This window comes from Schistocerca cancellata, chromosome 1, assembly GCF_023864275.1.
Source record: "Schistocerca cancellata isolate TAMUIC-IGC-003103 chromosome 1, iqSchCanc2.1, whole genome shotgun sequence".
Lineage (NCBI taxonomy): Eukaryota > Metazoa > Arthropoda > Insecta > Orthoptera > Acrididae > Schistocerca > Schistocerca cancellata.
Window position 1 is genome coordinate 632741172 of NC_064626.1, and position 23626 is coordinate 632764797.

The 23626-nt window shown below is 42.0% G+C and overlaps 1 protein-coding gene across 2 annotated transcripts in view; it reads right to left on the minus strand.

The window, feature by feature from the left end:
• Positions 1-1370, minus strand: part of LOC126183249 (spermatogenesis-associated protein 7 homolog) — a 101842-nt gene extending 100472 nt beyond the window's left edge. Inside the window, exons 1-2 of one of the 2 annotated variants that reach the window (XM_049925059.1) lie at positions 1256-1339; positions 152-268 (exon numbers count right to left, since the gene is read on the minus strand). The gene's annotated coding sequence lies outside the window, so the exon portion shown is untranslated. Of the gene's footprint in view, positions 1-151; positions 269-1255 lie in introns of both variants that reach the window. The other variant, XM_049925048.1, reaches the window with a different exon arrangement.
• Between the last annotated feature and the right edge of the window lie 22256 nt (positions 1371-23626).

The following is a 23626-nucleotide window of genomic DNA, read 5'->3' on the forward strand; positions in this document are numbered from 1 at the left end:
GGGTCAAAGCAGACGGGTAGAATCGGACGCTTCCGTACTTCCAGTAAAAATTTGTTCATATATGAAATAAAAACAATTTACATGCAGGCCTATGTCAGAAGAAATGTTCACACTGAAAATATCAGCCTTAAAGTTGGAAACACAAACTTACACAAGACAAAGCAGCCATGAGAATGTTGAAGAGAAAAATTCAGTGATCCCAAAATCTTAATAATTCCAGCACATAAATCTAACTTAAAGAAGCTTCTCTCAATAAAACACACACTTCCTGTAAGAGAACAAATAAAACCACTTTGTGCAAGTGTACTGAAGGGAGTATCAGTTATTTACACCTTAAAGCTAAAAAAGTAGAAAATCTAAAACATACACAGGTATGGCATTAAATATGTGATAATTCAAACAAATACGCACAACAATAAATAAAACACTACATAAAGTAAATTAAAATAAGTTGCTAACTACGACTTCTGGTAGTGAACATTAGAAAACTATGGAGTGGCAGATAAGACAAGTAAGAAAAAACAATAAATCAGGTAAAAGAACAGGATACACAATGTTAAAACAACTGTGGACATTTTGAAGAAAATGTTGGCTACTTTCATTCTAAGTTGCATTACTGGGTGTACTGCAGAAGCATAATAGTGAGACAAACACTGAGCAGGGGTTTCTAACAACACAATAGTAAATAAAGTCATTAATCCAATGTTTCTGATATAAGTAGAGATCAGATCGACCTAAAAAACGTCATGAATAGTTCTTTTGAAGCAATTAAAGTAACTGACGCCTAAAAAACATTTGGCGCCAGTATTATTCAACAGTAACAAGTGGCAGCGAAATCGAAAAACCTTGTAAGTATATCCGTTTGTAACATATAGGCTACTACGTGACCAGTTCAAAATGGTCCTGAGTAAATGCACGTCAAGTCTCATCAGAGCATACACAAAGAACACTGTCAGCAAATGTAATGTAAACTGTCGGTACATGTACGGTTGTACATAGGCATCGTCCTACAATCCACAAACACAAAAGGAATATATGTTGCAGAAACAAGTATCTCTCCATTATCGCGTTGTGGATCACGTTATTTCTGACTCTTACACAGTTTAATTATATACTGTATTGGCGTCGTCCTCCTCAGACCAACACCTTACACGATGCATCGATAATTACATAAAATTGTTTAAAATGAAATAAGATATGCAGTAAAGGCACAAGCTGCTTTGCTACAATAATCAGTCATTTACAATGCACTTACAATTATTTATACCAATACCAAACACGCTTCGTTCCTTTTCACAACAACAAACCACGATCAGTAAATACCAATCCTTGACACTTGACAGAAACTTATACATAAGTCAGAGATATTGTATTGTTTGAAACGAGCATAGAGTATGCGTAAACCAGCAAACCTGTTTGTCAAACGCACACGTGTCTAGCCGCAAATTTGTCAAACAAGCCCGTAAACGTACAATCACTTCGAAGCACACGCTGTTCGTGAATATTTTGACAGCAGTGAGACTTGCCAAAAATGCAGACAAAGCAGTCCAGGCATTGACTCTGACACTGTGTTTAAAGAAGAAGGAAGAAACAAGACGTCGATCCAGGGAATGACTTAAAATGAGAGAGATTTATCCATAAAAATTTTCTAAAACAAATATTACTCTCTGAACCTGATGACTACATCAACTTTGTTCGAAAGGACAACGAAACTTGCAAAAGAGCGAACTTGTCTGACAAATTCGCTACGGATGGGTCGAACAAACTGTACACCTGCCAAGAAAGTGCATCAATTTAATCTTCCTTTGAATCAGACTCATTTCGTGTATACTGTATTTTGGCACTAGTGGGAATGACTAAAAATGCAGAGGAAGTATTTGTAGCATTGACTCTGGCACTGTGTTTAAAGAGCAAGAAGAAGAAAACAAGACGTTTGGCCAGCGAATTTCTTAAAATGAGAGAGAAATATACACACGAAATGCTGTTAACGGAAATGTTAAGCCGGGTTCACATTACAGCCAGTGGTATAGTACAGTTTCATGTGTGAACTCCCAGTTTTTAGTCGGGTAACTTAAGAGACTCAACTTTTGTCACGCCACATAAAGTTCAGCTTGGTTGTACTTTGTTGCGCCACTTTCCAACCATCACTGCTCTCTGGTGGCAGTATCTGGAAACACGAGCATTTTGTCGCAGTTATCGCGGTGTGATTGCTGCTGTATGCCATTCGATTTCCGTGTTTTTTTTTTTTTTATTTCTGAAAAGTGAAAACAATGGTCGGCAGGTACACTTTCGCCACTTCTAGAAGTACGAAAACAGCAGCCTATGCTTGACTTTCTGCGGTGGTGTGTGTGTGTGTGTGTGTGTGTGTGCAAACCAATGACGTATCCCACAAAAAGATTTTGAATAACTAAAGAAACGTAATTTATTTAACCAAAAATGCGAGTCATATAAACTTCGTAATTTGTAAGACCAAGCATTATATAAATTGTGGGCTATACGCAGGAAATAATTCCAAGAGAGTGATGTGGCAGCTGTTAAACTAAAAATTAGTTCCTAGAATGAAATTTTCGCTCTACAGCGGAGTGTGCGCTGATATTCTAAATGTCTGTATCAATGACTGTAACTTTGGCCTACCCTTGCGTGATATAGTTGGAGTGGTACGCAATAATTTTCTTCCACCGGTTGTGAACGTGTAGCTGAATGCATTGCACTGTACTCTTTGCGACCTGGCTTTCCATTGTCACGTATTGGTTCGGTATCTTGTCTGACTAACCTTGCCGCTTCATTGCACGATCCAAACTGTCTCGAAACATACATTTGTGGTTCCGCATGTGTTTGTGGTGCCGTTGGTTCATGAAGAATTTCGAAACGTGTTTGTTGCTGTGCAGGCTGTCTGATTTCACGTAAGTTTGGATTGGAATCGCAAATGCATGATATATTCGTTAATTGCTTGTTTTTCCGGTGCTGTTACAGATACGGATGTGGTTGCTCACTCAGTGCTTGTTCGATCCTGTTCACTACGCTCTTCAATGGTTTGCATCAACTCTGTTCGCAATTTCTGAAATTGTTGCTTCGTTTGCACTTGTATTTTGACTACGCGATTATCGCGTTTTCTTCCGACGTCCTACGTTCTGTATTTACGCCAAAGTGTTGGTTTGCAACCGATAGCATTGAACTGTGCAGTGACACGTTTCAGCGCTGCTTTTGTGATACGTTTGTGTAAAACACTGTTTTCAACAATTTCACGCGCTGTACCTGCTGCTTGTCTAGTAATTACGTTTATCTGTTTCTCTAGTTTCTTGACTTCTCCGTGGGTGTTGTTAGGTAACGTTTTGATCTCGTCCTGAATGTCATTACGCAATGTTGTACGTCCACTTGTACCTTGTCAATGTCTGTTCTCAATTGATTGTGACCTGTTATTAAGTTTCCTATCACTTCTCGAGATTCTTTTGCCTCGTCTTCAAGATGAATTAGGTGTACTTGAATTTTTTTTTATTTTGTTCTTTTATTTCACGCATTTGTTTCGTGGTTTCTACGATTTGTTCCCGCATTTGTTTCGTCGCTTCTGCATTCTGGATTTTAATTTGGATCGCAATTTCTTTATTTTGCCTTGTCATGGTTTCCGTCATTTGTTGTAATAATTCTGCCAGATTGGTGGGTCCTATTGCGTTTTCTTCCGACGTCCTACGTTCTGTATTTTCGCCCAAGTGTTGGTTTGCAACCGATAGCATTGAACTGTGCAGTGACACGTTTCTGCTCGAATTCTTGTACTCTGTTGCGAGGGAGCTCTGATTATTTGCACTATGGGTTCTACATATTCAAGACGCAAGTTAGAATCCTCATCGGCTGTCTCTCTACTTTCCTGCTCCTCTGTCGTATGCTGACCTACGTCTTCTGTGCCTTGGCGTACTTTATCCTCGTTATGGTACGTTATCTGTCCTATTTCTCGCGATACTGCTTCGTCTGTTGCACTGTCCTCTATTCTCTGTCCGTCTTCATGCTGGGTCTCTACCTCAATTCTGTCAAGGTCCCGATCTGCCATTGCTAATCTTTCCGATTCCCTTATTTTCTATTTTAAAAGCAATTCACGCGCCCTACTTCGCGTTAACATGCGCTCATACGATCTCACGCGTTTCGTAAACTTTTTGCTCACACGACTTGACACTTATTATACCCAAGACTGACAATCCATTCACTTACTTGTCAACGATGTATCCGCCACCTGTGCGCTTGCATTGGAAAGAAAACTTAATTCTAACACTATTAAAATTCAATACTTAATTATGCTATATTGTCTCTGCTAGAATGTCTTACTTTCTATGATTACTTTCTTACTATCTATCGCTGCAGCTACTGTTTTCGACTATTTATACCTTTCAGAAAAATTTTTCGTCACGAAAATTTTTCAACAGGATATTTTTCTGATCTTTTCTGTTTGTTCTAAGTCGTGTCCCCCTACAACTTTCGCGCAACGACGCTCTGAGCATGTTTTTTAGGGAATTGACTAGTTTGAACCTGGGACCTGTTGCTGGTAAGGAGATGCCAGACCACACATGATATGTAGAGTTCAGAAGAGTTCAGTGAGACTAGCGATGATATAATCAAATACTTAATGATTTCAGCGTCAGCTCCACTGCACTCCCTGTAAAAGAATCTTAATACTAACTAAATTTAGTGGCAGGGGTTCAAGGCTTTCCTATTTTTAGTTAGCTGGTAAAATAACGACGAAAAAGCAGTTAAGTTTACCATTGGAATTTTTATTCTACTCACAAAACATTGTTTATAAATTGCACTATTGATGAAAGGAAATATTTTAATACAGGATGATAAAAACCAACTACGTTCAACAAAAATGTGAACGAATATTCCCTGAATGGGTTTCCAAGTTCTACAATGGATCGAAGGATGACCCTTGCCATATCACATCTATAATCTAGGTTTAAATTAAGTTTCATAAAAGAGAAAACTATCACTGTAGAGTGACCCTCAATTATCTTTAATTACTCATTTAACTTATCGTAAATTACAGTGGCTGATGTAGCTTCTCAATAATTATATAACAGAAAAATCATCGCGTTTCAGATTTTAAATGTGAATACCACGAAGTTTAATTGACGATCGACTCTAGTATTACGTAAAAAAGGGGATGTAACGGATGAGACTTCTGCAGTTCTGAGTGAAGCTTTATGCTCTCTTATGCAGCATTGCGTGCATTCATTACCTTGTCGGTGGTTAGGCAGCGTCAGCGGCGGCGCAGCTCCACACACCTCGCCGTCTCGGTAGCAACTCTCTAACTTCTCTTTAGTACAATTTACTGAAGTGGGTTTAAGAAAAAGGTATCTGGCTGTGTTTTCAACTGACAAATCAGGTTCTCAGTGTTAACCTTAAGCTCCGCCTACAAAAATTCTGTCTATCCAATGAGAAACGTTATACTTTTCGTGGGGGGCAATGTTTTCAATGTTTGCAACGTAACAGAGACGCGTATAGTCTCATGCTAAAACATGCAGCTGGTGTGGCCCTTTTAGTTATCGTAAGATCTATACTGTTCTTCTGGAGGGCTCTATCTTTTAACATGGGCTGGGGGCTGCTCTTGGCGATCGGCCCTTATCGTAGGGCCTTCTAGCTTACACGGCTCTGCTCTCGGCTTCTGTTCTCGTTTCTCCCCTCGGAACTACGTCTGTTTCACGGTGGGAAGGTATGACATGCATTTAGGCGTTCTTGTGTTAGTCTGTGGTATTCCATTTGCTCACTCGTTGATCGTATTACTTTGGTTAATTTAATGTCAGGCTTTATTCGGAGCTATGTGACATACTGCCAGATTTGCTATCATGTCAGGGTTTTCATGGAAGGTGTTGGATTTTCCTGACATCTTACAACCAGACGTTTTCAGTTGGTGAGAGATCTGGATAATGTGCTGGCCAGGGCAGCAGTCGAACATTTTCTGTATCCAGAAAGGCCTGTACAGGATCTGCAACATGCAGTCGTGCATTATCCTGCTGAAATGTAGGGTTTCGCAGGGATCAAATGAAGGGTAGAGCGACGGGTCGTAACAGATCTGAAATGTAACGTCCACTGTTCAAGGTGCCATCAATGCGAACAAGAGGTGACCGAGACGTGTAACCAATGGCACCCCATACCATCACGCCGGGTGATACGCCAGTATGGCGATGACGAATACACGCTTCCAATGTGCGTTCACCGCAATGTCGCCAAACACAAACACGGTTGCGACCATCATGATACTGTAAACAGAACCTGGATTCATCCGAAAAAATGACGTTTTGCCATTCGTGCACCCAGGTTCGTTGGTGAGTACACCATCGCAGGCGCTCCTGTCTGTGACGCAGCGTCAAGGGTAACTGCAGCCATGGTCTCCACGCTGGTAGTCCATGCTGCTACAAACTTCTTCCAACTGTTCGTGCAGATGGTTGTTGTCTTGCAAACGTCCTCATCTGTTGAGTCAGGGATCGAGACGTGGCTGCACGATCTGTTACAGCCATGCGGATAAGATGCCTGTCATCTCGACTGCTAGTGATACGAGGCCGTTGAGATCCAGCATGGCGTTCCGTATTACCCTCCTGAACCCATTGATTCCATATTCTGCTAACAGTCATTGGATCTCGACCAACGCGAGCAGCAATGTCGCGGTACGATAAACCGCAATCGCGAAAAGCTACAATCCGACCTTTATCAAAGTCGGAAACGTGATGGTACGCATTTCTCCTCCTTACACGAGGCATCACAACAACGTTTCACCAGGCAACGCCGGTCAACTGCTGTTTGTGTATGAGAAATCGGTTGGAAACTTTCCTCATGTCGGCACGTTGTAGGTGTCGCCACCGGCGCCAACCTTGTGTGAATGCTCTGAAAAGCTAATCATTTGCATATCACAGCATCTTCTTCCTGTCGGTTAAATTTCGCGTCTGTAGCACGTCATCTTCGTGGTGTAGCAATTTTAATGGCCAGTAGTGTATATCGAAAACAAATATCGTCTGTGTGCTGATAACGAGCATATATGGCGATTCTATTAAATATACAGGTATTCATCCAGTCAGTGAACGAAGTCGCTTGGAGAGACTATTGTAGCACTTCATCGCCTGTACTGTAGGAGGGCCATAACCACACGGACTATCAGTCGCAAGAGACGATCCCTGTTTTGTTGTCTGATATATTGTTTTTTTCTGTTGTAACATGTCCAAACAGCACATGATACAGCTTTTAAATGGCCATACAGTTTGTTTTTTCCACCACGACTTCGAAACCTGTGCCAGCCTCTAAACTGACATTAACATGTTTCGATTCATTGGTTATCACTCAAAACTGGACATTGCACGGTGTAAATCAGCCTGCTGCTCTCACAACACACACTTTGGATGATTTTAAGTAAAAGATAGTCATGACATATGGGAACTGGATGATTTTTGCAGCGTTGTGGAGCTTTACCAGACAGCTGTCCAAAGGTGACTGATGACCTCTAAATTTAAACTCATTTTTCACAGTGATGTCGCGTTCCGTTTCGATTGAGTCTTCATACTGCAGTCAAGTACCCGAAAACTGTTTCGGTGCTGGCCATCCCCGGAAGGTGTTGCCCCTCTACCAAGACTCTTTCTCCATCTCAAACAAGAGATGTCTGTCAACCATTATGTAATAATCAACAGCATACCAGTGGACGGATGGGATGGAAAAGACACCGTCGGTGTACTGTGACAGACAGCACAGTTGATAGTACGATCAATTTTAGCAGTTTTACCAATTTTTTATGTAATTTCAGTGCCAATCAGGGACACGGTAGCACAAGTTTCCCAATTCCTGTATCATCGTTAAAGCAGCCCCTCCTCTACTTTGCGAGTACTTTTGTGAATGTAGACAGATGACAGTGCACTTCTTTCACTCATTGTTAATTCTCGACCGTATATACCAAAGTATACCAGGCAACGATCTACATACTTCTAGCACTTCGACCATAGTGCGTAATTTACGATTATGATTACCCATCTTTCCCTATACAGATAGGAGTCACAGAGCGTTCTCGCCTTCTTAGGATAAAGTCAGAGACTGAAAAATCTCCTCCCATTATCTTTGACCAATCCTCCCTGCAACCATGAGACCAATTTAATGTGCAGCTGAACAGAAGCAGACCACTATGATCCACATCTCATGAAGTAGCAGAGCTAGACGAGTCCATGACTGCTATTCCGGACCAGTCTTACTCATGGCACCCATCCAAGTACAGTATATTTCCCAGATGCACGCATGTCGTGGAGGTTAGTGTCCCTTATCGGTGTATAGTAGATATGAAAGTGTTGTGATTATATAACAGACGGTTAAGAAGAAGAAGAAGAAACGTGAGGTTCTTACGCCTGATGAACCTCCAGATGGACGCATTTTACGTAAATCAACAGTGCTATCAATTCTACAGTATTGTACTAGTGTATGGGGTCAGTATCAAGAAGGATATAAACACACGCACTCCTAAGGCTACATGGTTCTGCACTTAAATCACGCTAACGCTAATGCTAATGCTAGAGCGGCGTAATTAGTTGTGCAGAACGGAACACTGTTGAAATAAATATATCCCCAGAGCATGACATACATTCTCCATGCAAGTTTCTCTTTGATATACTGTAGTGACAAACTGTAAAATGATAAAACTACTACCGTGCACACCAAAGAAAACATCGATTGTTTGTAGCACAAACAATACATTGTGTTCCAGAGGTATATGGCACTTGCTCTTTACGAAGTTCATGCCTGATTATAGTTCGGAAATTATGATATGTTCATAACAGCCCTATAAAATGAACGTCAGCAGGCAAAAATGTATACAAACAAACAGTGGCATCTTAGCAGAAATAAACACTACGATCAGTAGCCAGAGGAGAGTAACAGTTTTATCGCAGTTTACCACCACTCCTGGTAACTTTCCTCTTAACATAGAAGTCTCCACTATTAAGATGTGTATAAGTAGCATCAGTCTGCTCTCCTCCTCCATAACATGCAATTTTATTGATTTTGCTCAGTACTCTTTTCATGTCTCTAATTTTACGTATTCTCAGTTTCCTTAATTTTGCTGGGTTTTCGCGATTTTACGTTTTTGATGGTATTTCCCTCAATTTTTATGTATATCACATCACTTTTTCGTGATTATACCTGATTTCCCGCGAATTTCGCCGATTTTATGTTATCCATATTTTTCCACAGTTTTTCAAATGTACAAAAATCAAAAAAAGTTTTGCATCACCTCGGTTCCAAGAGTTCCGGAACCTGTACAGAAAACTGGAATAGAGATAAACATAAACATCATCTGTGACATTTTTATTGCTCCTGAAAGCCACACATTACATGTTATAACGCCATACAGTGAGACCTTCAGAAGTGGTGGTCCAGACTGCTGTAGACACCGGTACCTCTAATACCCAGTATCACGTCCTCTTGCATTGATGAATGCCTGTAGTCGTCATGGCATACTATCCACAAGTTCAACAAGGCAGATTGTACCACTCCTCAATGGCGATTCGGCGTAGATCCCTCAGAGTGGTTGGTGGGTCACGTCGTCCACAAACAGCCCTTTCCAATCTATCTGAGGCATGTTCGACAGGGTTCATCATGTCTGGAGAATCTGCTGGTCACTGTAGTCGAGCGATGTCACTATCCTAAAGGAAGTCATTTACAAGATGTGCACGATGGGGACGCGAATTGTCGTCCATGAAGACGAAAGCCTCGCCAATATGCTGCCGATATGGTTGCACTATCGGTCGAAGGATGTCATTCAAGTATAGTACAGCTGTTACGGCGTCTTCCATGAGACCAGCGGCGTACGTCGCCACCACATAATGCCACCCCAAAACAGCAGGGAACCTCCACCTTGCTGAACTCGCAGGACAGTGTATCTAAGGCGTTTAGCCCAACCGGGTTGCCTCCAACATGTCTCCAACGACTGTCTGGTTGAAGGCATATGCGACACTCGTCAGTGAAGAGAACGTGGTTCAATTCCAGAGCAGTCCATTCAGCATGATGTTGGGCCCATCTGTACCGCTCTGCATGGTGTCGTGGTTGCAAAGATGGATCTCTCCGTGGATGTCGGGAGAGATGTTGCGCATCATGCAGCCTATTGCACACAGTTTGGGTCGTAACACGATGTCCTGTGGCTGCACCAAAAGCATTACTGAACACAGTGGCGTTGCTGTCAAGGTTCCTCAGCCCCATAATCCGTACGTAGCTGCCATCCACTGCAGTATTATCCCTTGGGCGGCATGAGTGAAGCATGTCACCAGCTGTTCCTGCCTCTCTGTATCTCCTCCATGTCCAAGGAACATCGCTTTGCTTCACTCCGAGAGATCTGGAGTTACATGTTATAACGCCATACAGTGAGACCTTCAGAAGTGGTGGTCCAGACTGCTGTAGACACCGGTACCTCTAATACCCAGTATCACGTCCTCTTGCATTGATGAATGCCTGTAGTCGTCATGGCATACTATCCACAAGTTCAACAAGGCAGATTGTGCCCTTGCTGGCACGAAGTAACAATGCGGACGCGATCGAACCGCGGTATTGACCTTATAGGCTTGGTTGAACTTCAGACAACATGAGCCGTGTACCTCCTACTTGGTGGAATGAGTGGAACTGATCGGCTTCGGAACCCCTCTGTTTAATAGGCGCTGTTCATGCATGGTTGTTTACATCTTTGGGCGGGTTTAGTGACATCTCTGAACAGTCAAAGGGACTTTGTCTGTGATACCGTATCCAGAGTCAACGTCTATCTTCAGGAGTTTTGGGAAATGGGGTGATAAAAATCTTTTCTTGATGTGTATATATGATCATGTTCCTGACATACCCATGTGCTGTTTGATTTTCTACGAGAATATCTATGCTTCTTCTTCACCAACCCACTAAAAAATCCTAACACTTGAGCTCTCCCCGATGATCCACTTGCCTGCCCTTAGGATAGGACGAGCATGAAAAGTATGGTAAAAGTCGTTTCGTACCTATATGAAACTGAACCTCGATTTATTTCTAAGATTTGGCAATGAAATGACCTACTTCGCATACATCTTCGTTCATCTAGACAAGAAGAATACCAAAACAGGTTTTCCATTGAAGGACATGTTACATCATACATGAGTTGGGAGTCGTCTGATCACTGTGGTTTGGAGATGTTTGCTGTGTAATCTACTGCTTGGACGTGTTATACCAAAAAAAAAGTATCAGACAACAACACAGGGATCGTCTCTTGCGGCTGATAGTCTGTCGGATACGGTCCTCCTATGGTACAGGCGATGAGGTGCTACACTAGTCTCTCCAAATGACTTCAGTCACTGAGTGGATTAATACCAGTATATTTAATAGAATCTCCACATATGCTCGATATCAGCACAAAGACGGTATTTGTTTTCGATACATATATTGAAAGACAGGGTCACGGTAAAATCTTATCGAGTTCTCTGTCACATGAAGTTAGCAGAGCTCTTATCATTCGTAGTTTTTCTCGGTTTGATGGTACAAACTAACAATAACAGAGAGAATGTTTGGGTTACAGACGTGAATGCACCCTGAGATGCACAGGTCTCCTTTTGACTGTAATACCTGTACGTAGTTAGGAGACACACAGCAGTGCAGTAGCAAATTCCTCATCCTTCCTTCAGTTCCCGTACTGTCTTTTACACTGCCTCATGTTGCAGGAAGAACTTCATTTTGGCGCTGACTTTACAAATCGTACACCATTGGCGGAGCTACGACATAATGTCCCAATTTCCGCCGAGTTGTCAAAAAAGACCATCCTGTAGCTATAAATCAGCTCAACCAGTTTCTAAATGAGTTGTAGAAGGTGGTAGATATAGCACTCCAAGACTTCAGCTCAGTTCGGACATAAATTGGAATGATTACATGGACAAAGCTGCAGGGAGGGCGGGGCAGAGACTGAGAAACAGTTACATGATACAGAGGGACTGTCTAAAACTACAGTGGAGTTTTGCTGTAGCAGACAGGTTCGAAAAAAGCTGATTCGTTTCGAGATATGAGAGTGGCATGAATATGCTTCATCAGTGGCTGTGATCATCAAAGGACGTCTCCATAGGATTGAATGCAGGTATACTATGTGATCAAAAGTATCCGGACACCTCTAAAAACATAGGTTTTTCATATTAGGTGCATTGTGCTGCCACCTACTGTCAGGTACTCCATATCATCGACCTCAGTAGTCATTAGATATCGTCATAGAGCAGAATGGGGTGCTCCACGGAACACACACACTTCTAACGTGGTCAGGTGATTAGGTGTCACTTGTGTCATATGTCTGTATGCAAGATTTCCACACTCCTAAACATCCCTAGGTCCACTGTTTCCCATGTGATAGTGAAGTGGAAACATGAAGGGACACATACAGCACAAAAGTGTACAGGCCGACCTGTCTGTTGACTGATAGAGACTGTCGACAGTTGAAGAGGGTCTTAATGTGTAATAGGCAGACAGCTATCCAGACCATCACACAGGAATTCCAAACTCCATCAGGTTCCACGGCAAGTACCATGACAGTTAGGCGGAAGGTGAGAAGACTTGGATTTCATGGGCGACCGGCTGCTCATAAGCCACACATCACGCCGGTGAATACCAAATGATGCCTCGCTTGGTTTAAGGAGCAAAAACATTGGACCATCGAACAGTGAAAACGTGTGGAGTGACGAATCACAGCACACAATGTGGCGATCCAATGCCAGGGTGTGGGTATGGCGAATGCCCAGTGAATCTCATTTGCCAAAGTGTGTAGTGCCAACAGAAAATGCGGAGGCCGTGGTGTTAAGGTGTGGTCGTGTTTTTCATGGATTGGGCTTGTGCCCCTTGTTGTTTTGCATGGCACTATCACAGCACAGGCCACATAGATGTTTTCGGCATCTTCTTACTTCCCACTGTTGAAGCGCAATTCCGGGATGACGATTGAATCTTTCAACACAATCGAGCACCTGTTCATAATAGACGGCCTGTGGCGGAGTGGTGACACGACAATAGCATCCCTGTAATGGACTGGCATGCACAGAGTCCTGACCTGAATCCAAGGGAACTACCCTGGGATGTTTTGGAACACAGACTTATCACCAGGCCTCTCCTCAATGCAGCACTCCGTGAAAAATGGGCTACCATTCCCCAAGAAAGTTTCGAGCACCTTACCGAACGTATGCCTGCTAGACTGGAAGTTGTCATCAAGGCTAAGGGTGGGCCAACACCATATTGAATTCCAGAATTACCGATGGAAGACGCCACGTACTTGTAAGTCATTTTCAGCCAGGTGTCCGGATACTTTTGATCACATAGTGTATGTGGCTGAATGGATAGACTTGATTCCAAATCGCAGACAGCCTTTCTGCCAGAAATCGTATGCTTTCAGTGACTCTTATGTGTGCCTGTAGAACGTTGGCCGCTTTTAATGCAGGGTGATAGTAACATAGTAGTTGTGATCGTGTTTTTAATAGCACGGTACTTAGGCGAAATGTATGTTACCTACAGTAGAGTCCTACTGTGGTAATATTCAAATGTGGTTCTCAGTAATGTTCCATGAAAAGATCATCGTCTTCCCTCCAGGGATTTCCATTAGAACTACCTGGTGAGCATAATCTGACTACAGAAAAAGAAAAATTACTCGACATGCAAAGTGACTCTCACGGTCAATTTAATTAATTAGCCTATCAATATGATACCAGTGACATGCCGCCTAGCGGGTGGAGGCAATTCTTGACTTGGCGTTTTTTCCGTTGTGGCGATATCTTTTAATGATGTTTGAATCTCTCACCTAAATAGGGAGAGATTACCATCATAATAAAATCATACGTATTACTGAATTTGTAAAGTGATATGTAGCATGAACCCTATATTTATAACTTCTCTATCGTGTTATCTTAAGAGAGAGTCCGAAAGTGAGGAGGCATCCTATGGTAGTGGTAGATCTTAACACTTCATCACAAGCCAAAAATTGGATTGATATTCTAGTCCTACGCTGCAGAGCGTGACAGATAAGAAAACATATTGTTCTACCTGATGTAAGAATAGTTAGACGGAGTATAGCCTATGCCATAGTCCTGTACAGGATTATCACAAGAAGTAACGATACTTCAGCGATGTGAAAACGTATGTATTGCCTGATTTCTACTGACTTCGAAAATAGCTCGCTTAAACTGGAGGAATCTATATTTCACGTGATAAATTCGAGGTGCATGGTCAACAACATTGCTGCCTCAAATTGGGTAAAGTGGATTTTTTAGACTGGTGGATCTACACTCCTGGAAATTGAGATAAGAACACCGTGAATTCATTGTCCCAGGAAGGGGAAACTTTATTGACACATTCCTGGGGTCAGATACATCACATGATCACACTGACAGAACCACAGGCACATAGACACAGGCAACAGAGCATGCACAATGTCGGCACTAGTACAGTGTATATCCACCTTTCGCAGCAATGCAGGCTGCTATTCTCCCATGGAGACGATCGTAGAGATGCTGGATGTAGTCCTGTGGAACGGCTTGCCATGCCATTTCCACCTGGCGCCTCAGTTGGACCAGCGTTCGTGCTGGACGTGCAGACCGCGTGAGACGACGCTTCATCCAGTCCCAAACATGCTCAATGGGGGACAGATCCGGAGATCTTGCTGGCCAGGGTAGTTGACTTACACCTTCTAGAGCACGTTGGGTGGCACGGGATACATGCGGACGTGCATTGTCCTGTTGGAACAGCAAGTTCCCTTGCCGGTCTAGGAATGGTAGAACGATGGGTTCGATGACGGTTTGGATGTACCGTGCACTATTCAGTGTCCCCTCGACGATCACCAGTGGTGTACGGCCAGTGTAGGAGATCGCTCCCCACACCATGATGCCGGGTGTTGGCCCTGTGTGCCTCGGTCGTATGCAGTCCTGATTGTGGCGCTCACCTGCACGGCGCCAAACACGCATACGACCATCATTGGCACCAAGGCAGAAGCGACTCTCATCGCTGAAGACGACACGTCTCCATTCGTCCCTCCATTCACGCCTGTCGCGACACCACTGGAGGCGGGCTGCACGATGTTGGGGCGTGAGCGGAAGACGGCCTAACGGTGTGTGGGACCGTAGCCCAGCTTCATGGAGACGGTTGCGAATGGTCCTCGCCGATACCCCAGGAGCAACAGTGTCCCTAATTTGCTGGGAAGTGGCGGTGCGGTCCCCTACGGCACTGCGTAGGATCCTACGGTCTTGGCGTGCATCCGTGTGTCGCTGCGGTCCGGTCCCAGGTCGACGGGCACGTGCACCTTCCGCCGACCACTGGCGACAACATCGATGTACTGTGGAGACCTCACGCCCCACATGTTGAGCAATTCGGCGGTACGTCCACCCGGCCTCCCGCATGCCCACTATACGCCCTCGCTCAAAGTCCGTCAACTGCACATACGGTTCACGTCCACGCTGTCGCGGCATGCTACCAGTGTTAAAGACTGCGATGGAGCTCCGTATGCCACGGCAAACTGGCTGACACTGACGGCGGCGGTGCACAAATGCTGCGCAGCTAGCGCCATTCGACGGCCAACACCGCGGTTCCTGGTGTGTCCGCTGTGCCGTGCGTGTGATCATTGCTTGTACAGCCCTCTCGCAGTGTCCGGAGCAAGTATGGTGGGTCTGACACACCGGTGTCAATGTGTTCTTTTTTCCATTTCCAGGAGTGTATAACGGGGTGGAATTGTTTAGAACTGCTGTGTAAGTACAAGCTGCAGCTGCTTGCTCTGCAGCGGATCGCGGCTGGCTGCAGTGGTGGTCACGAGGAATTGGCAACCAGAAGTAACGAATCTGCTCAGCCTGTGAGGGCTACATAGGATGCCCCGCCCTGTGTGATGTTGCCCAAGGAAGCGAGGGCTGCAAAGTGACCGGTGAGCTGGGTGAGCGCAACAGAAGCGGACATGTGGGTGTTATGTGAGAGAAGACTGAGAATGATGGACGTTGGCGCTGCAGGTATTGATAACATCCAAATTCCTACCACTCCAATCATCCCTGGATGTGTTCCACGGCTGGGGGTGGTGCACTCTGGCATATACGTGCATCCAAGACTGCAGCTGCGGCTGCGGCAGTAATTTTCACCAACCTCTTTACGTGGCAGTGCCAGTTTACATGGAACAGGAGCGCACATGGTGTGCATGTGTTTCCAACTATCTTTGACACCTAGTCATGACAACTACTGATATGCACTGGATCGTGGTTTAAGTGTGCCATCTTTAGTGTTTCTCAATACATCGCAGCAGGCTCTGTCTTGCAGTGGTATTTGCTGTTGTCTCTATTGTATCACGCACATTCTTCCCTCTTTCTGAATGTCGCAGAGAGAACCAATTTAGGAAGTCTACAGTACTTTTAAAAATTCTGTCGCAACATCAAATTCCCTTTTGATCAATTTATTGTTTCAAGTAGTTATATTGTGTGCATGCATGCGTTCTGCTGTGGGTCTCTCCCGGCTGGTGTGGATGGGTGCTATGCAGTAGATAGCGAACAGCTCGAGGATCGCGATCGTTACTTTGTGTGATCGGTAGGATATTTTTTTCCATCAGACATGTTTAGTGGAACGTTGTGGTGGGGGGAGGGTGTTTGTGCTCTCAAATGTTGATGTGTTCAAGATCTTGGATATATTTAGGGCTATTTGTGGAGGAAATTTCTTTACTTGATTTGCTTAATGTTTGTGTGTGATACTCAAATGATGGAAATATGTTTTGTTACGAAGAAGGAGCATTGTAAGGTGAAGGTGAGTATTATAAGTGATCTATTTGATTCCTGTAAATTGTTAAACAATTAATTTCAAAGGGTAGTGCAAATGGATTATTTAATCCTATTTTTGATATCGAAATTGCATCAGCTCTCCCTTTGTCTCCAGCATTAGCCAACAAGAACAATGTATTGTGAGGAGAGACGCAAAGCTCTGTCTGCATATTTACGGATGTTGGTTCACACAGACAATCAGGCTGTCTGCATATTTACGGATGTTGGTTCACACAGACAATCAGGGAGTAGCCCCTTGAGAAAGACAGAGACAGGAAGCGCACCAGGAATTTCCCACTCAACACAATGTCGCCACTTTATTCTTTGCTTGGGGGCTGCAAGATCAAAGGAGGCTGATATGTGGTCCATGGTTGGTAGTTTGTAGTTTGCCTGTAATTAAGACATTGGCCGGTTTTGACCTTCGTTGCGGTGCCCTGACGATAGAGACTTGCACAGGAGACCCCAAATGGTGGCTATTATACCACACTTCATTCCATTCATGATCTGTAGATCAGTTTTGCATGGTTTAACTGTCAGTGCAGTATGACTGCTGTATGTTTCTCGGTCTGTATAAAATAGTTTGTCACTGAGATTCTAGTCATTTGTCCGTCTGCAGAAAGTGACGGTGGGTTTCGAAATATGTCATTAACTTTTAGATTTGTAATTGTGCTGATTTTCCCATCTGTGCTTAGACACCAGTATGCTTCGAAAAGTGAGGGAAATAGATAGCCTTAAGCCCGGCAGCAAAAATATAAAGTAAGCATACTCAGTGTTTCCAAGCGCAATCAGAATATAAAATAGCCTCAATTGTTTAAAAAATTCCATACTGCGATCGATTTCCTGAAAAATTCTTTATATTAATAAACTATGTTCCATACACAGTTTTATATCTTGTGAATTGTCTAAATAAACAGTATTTCATACTCTCCAGTCAATTTCCTCCCAAGTTCTTTAACTAAATAAATAAAATATATTCCAAACTCCGCCTTGCATTACGTAAATCATGTAAATAAACAATATTCCCCACATTGTCCAAATTGTTTAAACAATATTCCATACACTGCAATAGATTTCCTGGCAATTCTTTAACTAAATAAATAATCTATGTTCCATACGCCACCTTGAATCCCATAAATTGTTCAAATAAACAACATTCCACACATTGTCTAAATTGTTTAAACAATATTCCATACTCTGCAAGCGATTTCCCTCCAAATGACCGATAAACTGAGTCTTTTCTGCCGCCAATTTCGGGGAGGGGGAGGGCTGGTAAGGTTTCCCAGAGGGCATATTTAATTAAGTGATCGATTTAATCAATTAGTCAATCAAATTGGTATCAAAAGTGTGCTTATATTGGCGAGGGGAGTTCTGTGAGTGATGTGGGAGGAGGAGGTGGAGGGAGAGGAGGAAAATGAGGAGGGGCACGGGAACAATAGGTAATGGACCTGTCAATCAAGAGGAAGGATTATCCCCAGGTTGTCACAGCCTGTCAATCAAAAGGATGGATTATCCCCTGGGATCTTAATCCTCTTAGCAGAACATTAGGTTAAGGACCTGTCAATCAAAGGAGAACAATAGGTTTGTCCCTGAATGTATACTTTCTCTGCTGTAGGCACCCCCCCCCCCCCAATGTGGGGCAATGTCCTTATTCCCCTACTACTTATATAAAAAGAGATCGCCCCAACATGTGTAACTTACATAGAATCTAGTTAATTGGTGGATTCAGTGTGAACAAAAAAGTTTTCCTACCAATTACAGAGTATGGATATTAAGAATACTTGAATCTGAGGTAGTCATGAGCTTTCTATTTAGCTTCTTACCAGAATTTCCTTATTAATCTTATTATCCTTCACATTGTAATTAGTATCAAATTGCAAGATTAGAATGTTTGACAATACTTTACATGCATATCTGAAGCTTAAATTGCTCTTTGGAAGGTATCCTGTAACAGTCAGAGGCAGAGGTTGTAGTGTAACGACGTATAGTTTTGTTTATAAATGACTTTCTTTTGATATATGACCATGTGCAGACTTCGTCACCTACGTCAGTTACAACCCACTTCAAAATGATTTACATTCTTTTTAAATTGTCACAGAATGGTTCTTGAACGAAACTGTAAAACATCAGTTGAGTCGTAAGCAAAGAATTTCGTCACTTGGGACAATTGGTTTGCGTAAACTCTTTCAATTTTAGACGTCGTTTGTTTCTCCTCAGAACTTATATTGATACACGTTATCTTGACTTAATCGAAATTAGAACCACACATTAAATAAACTTTTGAGATTCGAAGTTGCGATGAACGCTGTCAAAATCCAATAATCTTGTGAAACATATTATTAATCAGTTCACATAATTCTCCATAAATAAATCCTCAGAACACATGTTTCAACTTTAGTAACATCCACTATTTTTATTAGCTTCCTACATACAGTTGTGAACTTGAACGTTGATACGACAGGACTGACTTTTCAACAAGATTAAGCTCTCTATGACGTCATTGTTGTACAAAAAGAGTATACAAATTCATTTTTAATTTTTAGAAGCACGACGCAACAACTCGGTTCCAGGATCTTCTGTTGCTCCTCGGCTGTCGACCCGCGACGTATAGCGGCCAGCAATTTCCTCTCTGGTCGCGGCAACGAAGATGCTGTCTCCGTTCGTTGCGCCGCCCTCTCCGTACATGAAACACATAAAAAAAATACAAAACTTTTAGATAATTCACATCTATTACCAATAATAAGAAAAATATATAAACAAACTAAATTAAACTTATAGTCATCTGCAAACTGGGCTGACACGGGTGGATGGGTGACGCTTCAATTTCGCGTCCCACTACATACCCCACCCACAAGCTCAGTTTGTCAGGTTTTTAACCGAAAATAAGACCTTTTCTATATACCATATTTAACTGTTAATACATTTTCCTCACATTTTACATAATCTAGAGTCCTTGTTCTCAGATAGATTTAATCCTTTTAATACGATATTGTTGTGACTATTTGTCATTTACTCTTAATTGTGCTATTGTGGTAATTCATAACCGAATATATGGAGATTACTCCTCTTCATTTAATAGTTGCTAGTAAATACTACTTTGGTACGTTCTTTAACGTTGTTACATTAGGACAGAGCTTTCAAATTGTGGTAAATTAGTCTCAGTTTTATTCATTTACTAGAGTTTCTCTTTCCTAAACTGCACATTACTAATTAGTTTCTCACAATAACTAATAGTACTACTTACTTTACTTCATTCTTTTCCCTAATACCTTATTTATGCCTGAGGTCAAGAAGAAATCAAGCAATACTTTCTATAGAATCTCGGCACGGGTTTCTTTGCCTTCGGACACCTTGTTGGGTAATGGCAATTTATTTAGGAGAAACATGCGAGAGAGCCCCGTTTGGTGTGTTCTATATTAACACTATTACAAACCTCTATTAAAGGCACTCTGCTATGTTCTCGTGAGCCATATAGCTCTGGACGCCCATGGTCCCTAAAACTATTAACCATCCCCTTTGGTTCCTACTATCCGAGTAAACATGAAAATATACAAAATTCCTTTTGACCTAATAGCAAAATTTCTTCCATATAAATCCCCTTTTTGGTTATCTTTCTCTTTTTGAAGTACCAGTAGATTATTGTAGAACACTTGTTTAAGCTTTCTGTTATTTCTTTAAATAACACGTAACTATCACGAAAACTTCACATGAATAAACTATGAACGCTCTTCCGTATGTAACATATACTAAATATTAACTTATTTAGGAATGAAGGGTTTCATTTGGTCAACACTATATAAGCCTTTAATTACACCTGATGAAGGTTCCATAAGAAGTAACGCTTTGGGATGTACAATCTTATGTACAACATATGGACCTTCAAAGATAAAGAAGAATTTTCTACATTCCTTACCGATCTTAGAACTTTTAGGATGAGATCGTACTAGCACAAGATCTCCTACCTGAAATGAGGGTTCTATAGCATGTTGATTATAACTTTTAATTCTCCGTTCGGCATTTTTAATAATCTGTTCGTAAACTTTTTCGTCTGGGATGCATTGTTGGATCTCATTTACTGGTGGCCAAGGTAGAGCAGCTAGTAAAGGCTCACCTATAATTCGTAGAATAACATTTTTCTTTCCTTTACATAATATGGTAATCCACTAATTAGGACTCGTATTAGGTGACTTTCAATAATTGGTTCTTCAATTAATTTAGCACGGTTTAAATGCCATTCAAAATTATTCCTATAACCTCCCCACCGTTTAGAATGTGGAGGAGGGTCTAGCAACTCTAAAGTTAAGTGTTGTTGTTTTCCTCTTGACCAATAATGTTGTTTAAACTGCTTAACAAAATCATCCCAGTCCCTAAATTCATTTCTATGCAGTACTGCCCACTCCGCAGCTTCTGCTTCTAAATGTCCTATTACAAATTGAATGCGTTTTTCATTACTCCATTTGGGAGATAATGATGTTTCAAAAGCTTTTATAAAGATTATAGGGTGAAGTTCGCCTCCTGGTTTGAATACAGGGAATCGACTTGCCACATTTGAATTTATCGTTATGTCATCCAAACATTCTGCGAGAGACATAGTTGGATTTTGTTTAGATTGCAGAGACGGAGTTGCATCGGATTGGCTTGCCGTGATTTCTTTATTTGTATTGTTGTCGTCCGAGCTAGCAAACACGATGCGACTGTTGTCTCTGATTACGTTATTACTTCTGCTACTTGAAATGTTTTCATTATTATCTAATTCCGATAACCGTTTAGTAATTTCCTGTATTCTCATTTCTGTATGGGATACTCGGTTAGCTAATATCGATTCTTCACTGTGTTCACGATGTAAACGCTCTGTACCTTCGTCAATGTTATTATCTTTGGCAGTCTCAAGGTTACTGCATATTTCAGTAATTAAAAATTTCATGTTTTCGATTTCGGTATGGTCCTTTTCTACTTGATGAGTTAATGTCTCTAATTCTACATTGTCTATTGAAGAAATCTCTACAGGTTTGGTAGAGACCTCTTTAATAGATCCCAATAATTCTCTACGAACAGTTTCCGTTTGCATAGAAAATTCATCTCGTAACATATCGTTATTTTTCTGTATTTCATTTACAACTAAGATATTGACACTATCTAGTCTCTCGGTTAAGTCAGTAATATCGTTTCGCATACGAGCTTTTTCCTCTCGTGATTCCTGGATATGTTCTTCTAACCTTTTACAATTATTTGCAATCTTATTACTAAGTCCTACTAGTTTTTCCTGCATTTCAACTTTAGAAGACTCTATTTTATCACTTAATTCTCGGCTGGTTTCATTAAGATATTCCTGTAACTTGTCCGTAGATTTTGTTAGCTCCCCTTTAAGTCTAGCAGTAGATTCCTCGTTAGACTGTTTTGACTCCTGTTTTAGTTCCTCTTTCAATCTAGCAGTAGATTCCTCGTTAGACTGTTTTAATCTAGCCATAGATTCTTCGTTAGACTGTTTTAATTCCTGTTTTAGTTCCTCTTTTAATCTAGCAGTAGATTCTTCGTTAGACTGTTTTAATCTAGCCATAGATTCTTCGTTAGACTGTTTTAATTCCTGTATTAGTTCCTCTTTTAATCTAGCAGTAGATTCTTCGTTAGACTGTTTTAATTTAGCGATCGCCCTAAAAAGGGATCTCATGCTCCTATCGGACATAGACTGCTCTTCGTCTAACATTTCACTTCCCGACATTACTGTAAGATATTAACTAGTTACACACGCAGACTTGTAATCAACAATCCTGTAAAAGCACACTCCCTATGTACAACACTCCACTTCCAACTTGAAACAGACTCACCGGACACTAATATTGTAATTTGTAGTTCTCGGTGATCAGTGTGCTGCTATGGGCTGCAGATATAACAGCCGTCGATGCAGCCGCTGAGATGCTGCGACCCCGCTTCCGCAACCGGCAGGACGCTGAGTCGAACACCGGAGACGTCACTGGCTGCAACCAGGCCCGGCACCGCCGTAGACAGGCGAAACCCTCAGCAACACCTCTAATACCAGCCGGAGGAACGCCCCGCAGCTGACGTACTGGGCCTGTTAGTTTAGGGAGAAAAAGGGTTGTCGGGATTTGCAGCGTTCAGCTGCTGCCCAACAGATGCGCCTTCTCGTGGAATAACTGCGTGACCGTACTGCTCGGCTGCGCTCCGTCAGATGCCCACACCCGCGAAGTCGCCGCTGGCTGGTGAAGGCTCCACGAAAACTCGCGTTGCTCTCCCGAAGGACTCTTGATGTTTTGTTTCGTACCTGTGTGCCTTAGTTGCACACAAGTCCTGTTTATAAGGTCACCACAGTGTAGTGTAACGACGTATAGTTTTGTTTATAAATGACTTTCTTTTGATATATGACCATGTGCAGACTTCGTCACCTATGTCAGTTACAACCCACTTCAAAATGATTTATATTCTTTTTAAATTGTCACAGAATGGTTCTTGAACGAAACTGTAAAACATCAGTTGAGTCGTAAGCAAAGAATTTCGTCACTTGGGACAATTGGTTTGCGTAAACTCTTTCAATTTTAGACGTCGTTTGTTTCTCCTCAGAACTTATATTGATACACATTATCTTGACTTAATCGAAATTAGAACCACACATTAAATAAACTTTTGAGATTCGAAGTTGCGATGAACGCTGTCAAAATCCAATAATCTTGTGAAACATATTATTAATCAGTTCACATAATTCTCCATAAATAAATCCTCAGAACACATGTTTCAACTTTAGTAACATCCACTATTTTTATTAGCTTCCTACATACAGTTGTGAACTTGAATGTTGATACGACAGGACTGACTTTTCAACAAGATTAAGCTCTCTATGACGTCATTGTTGTACA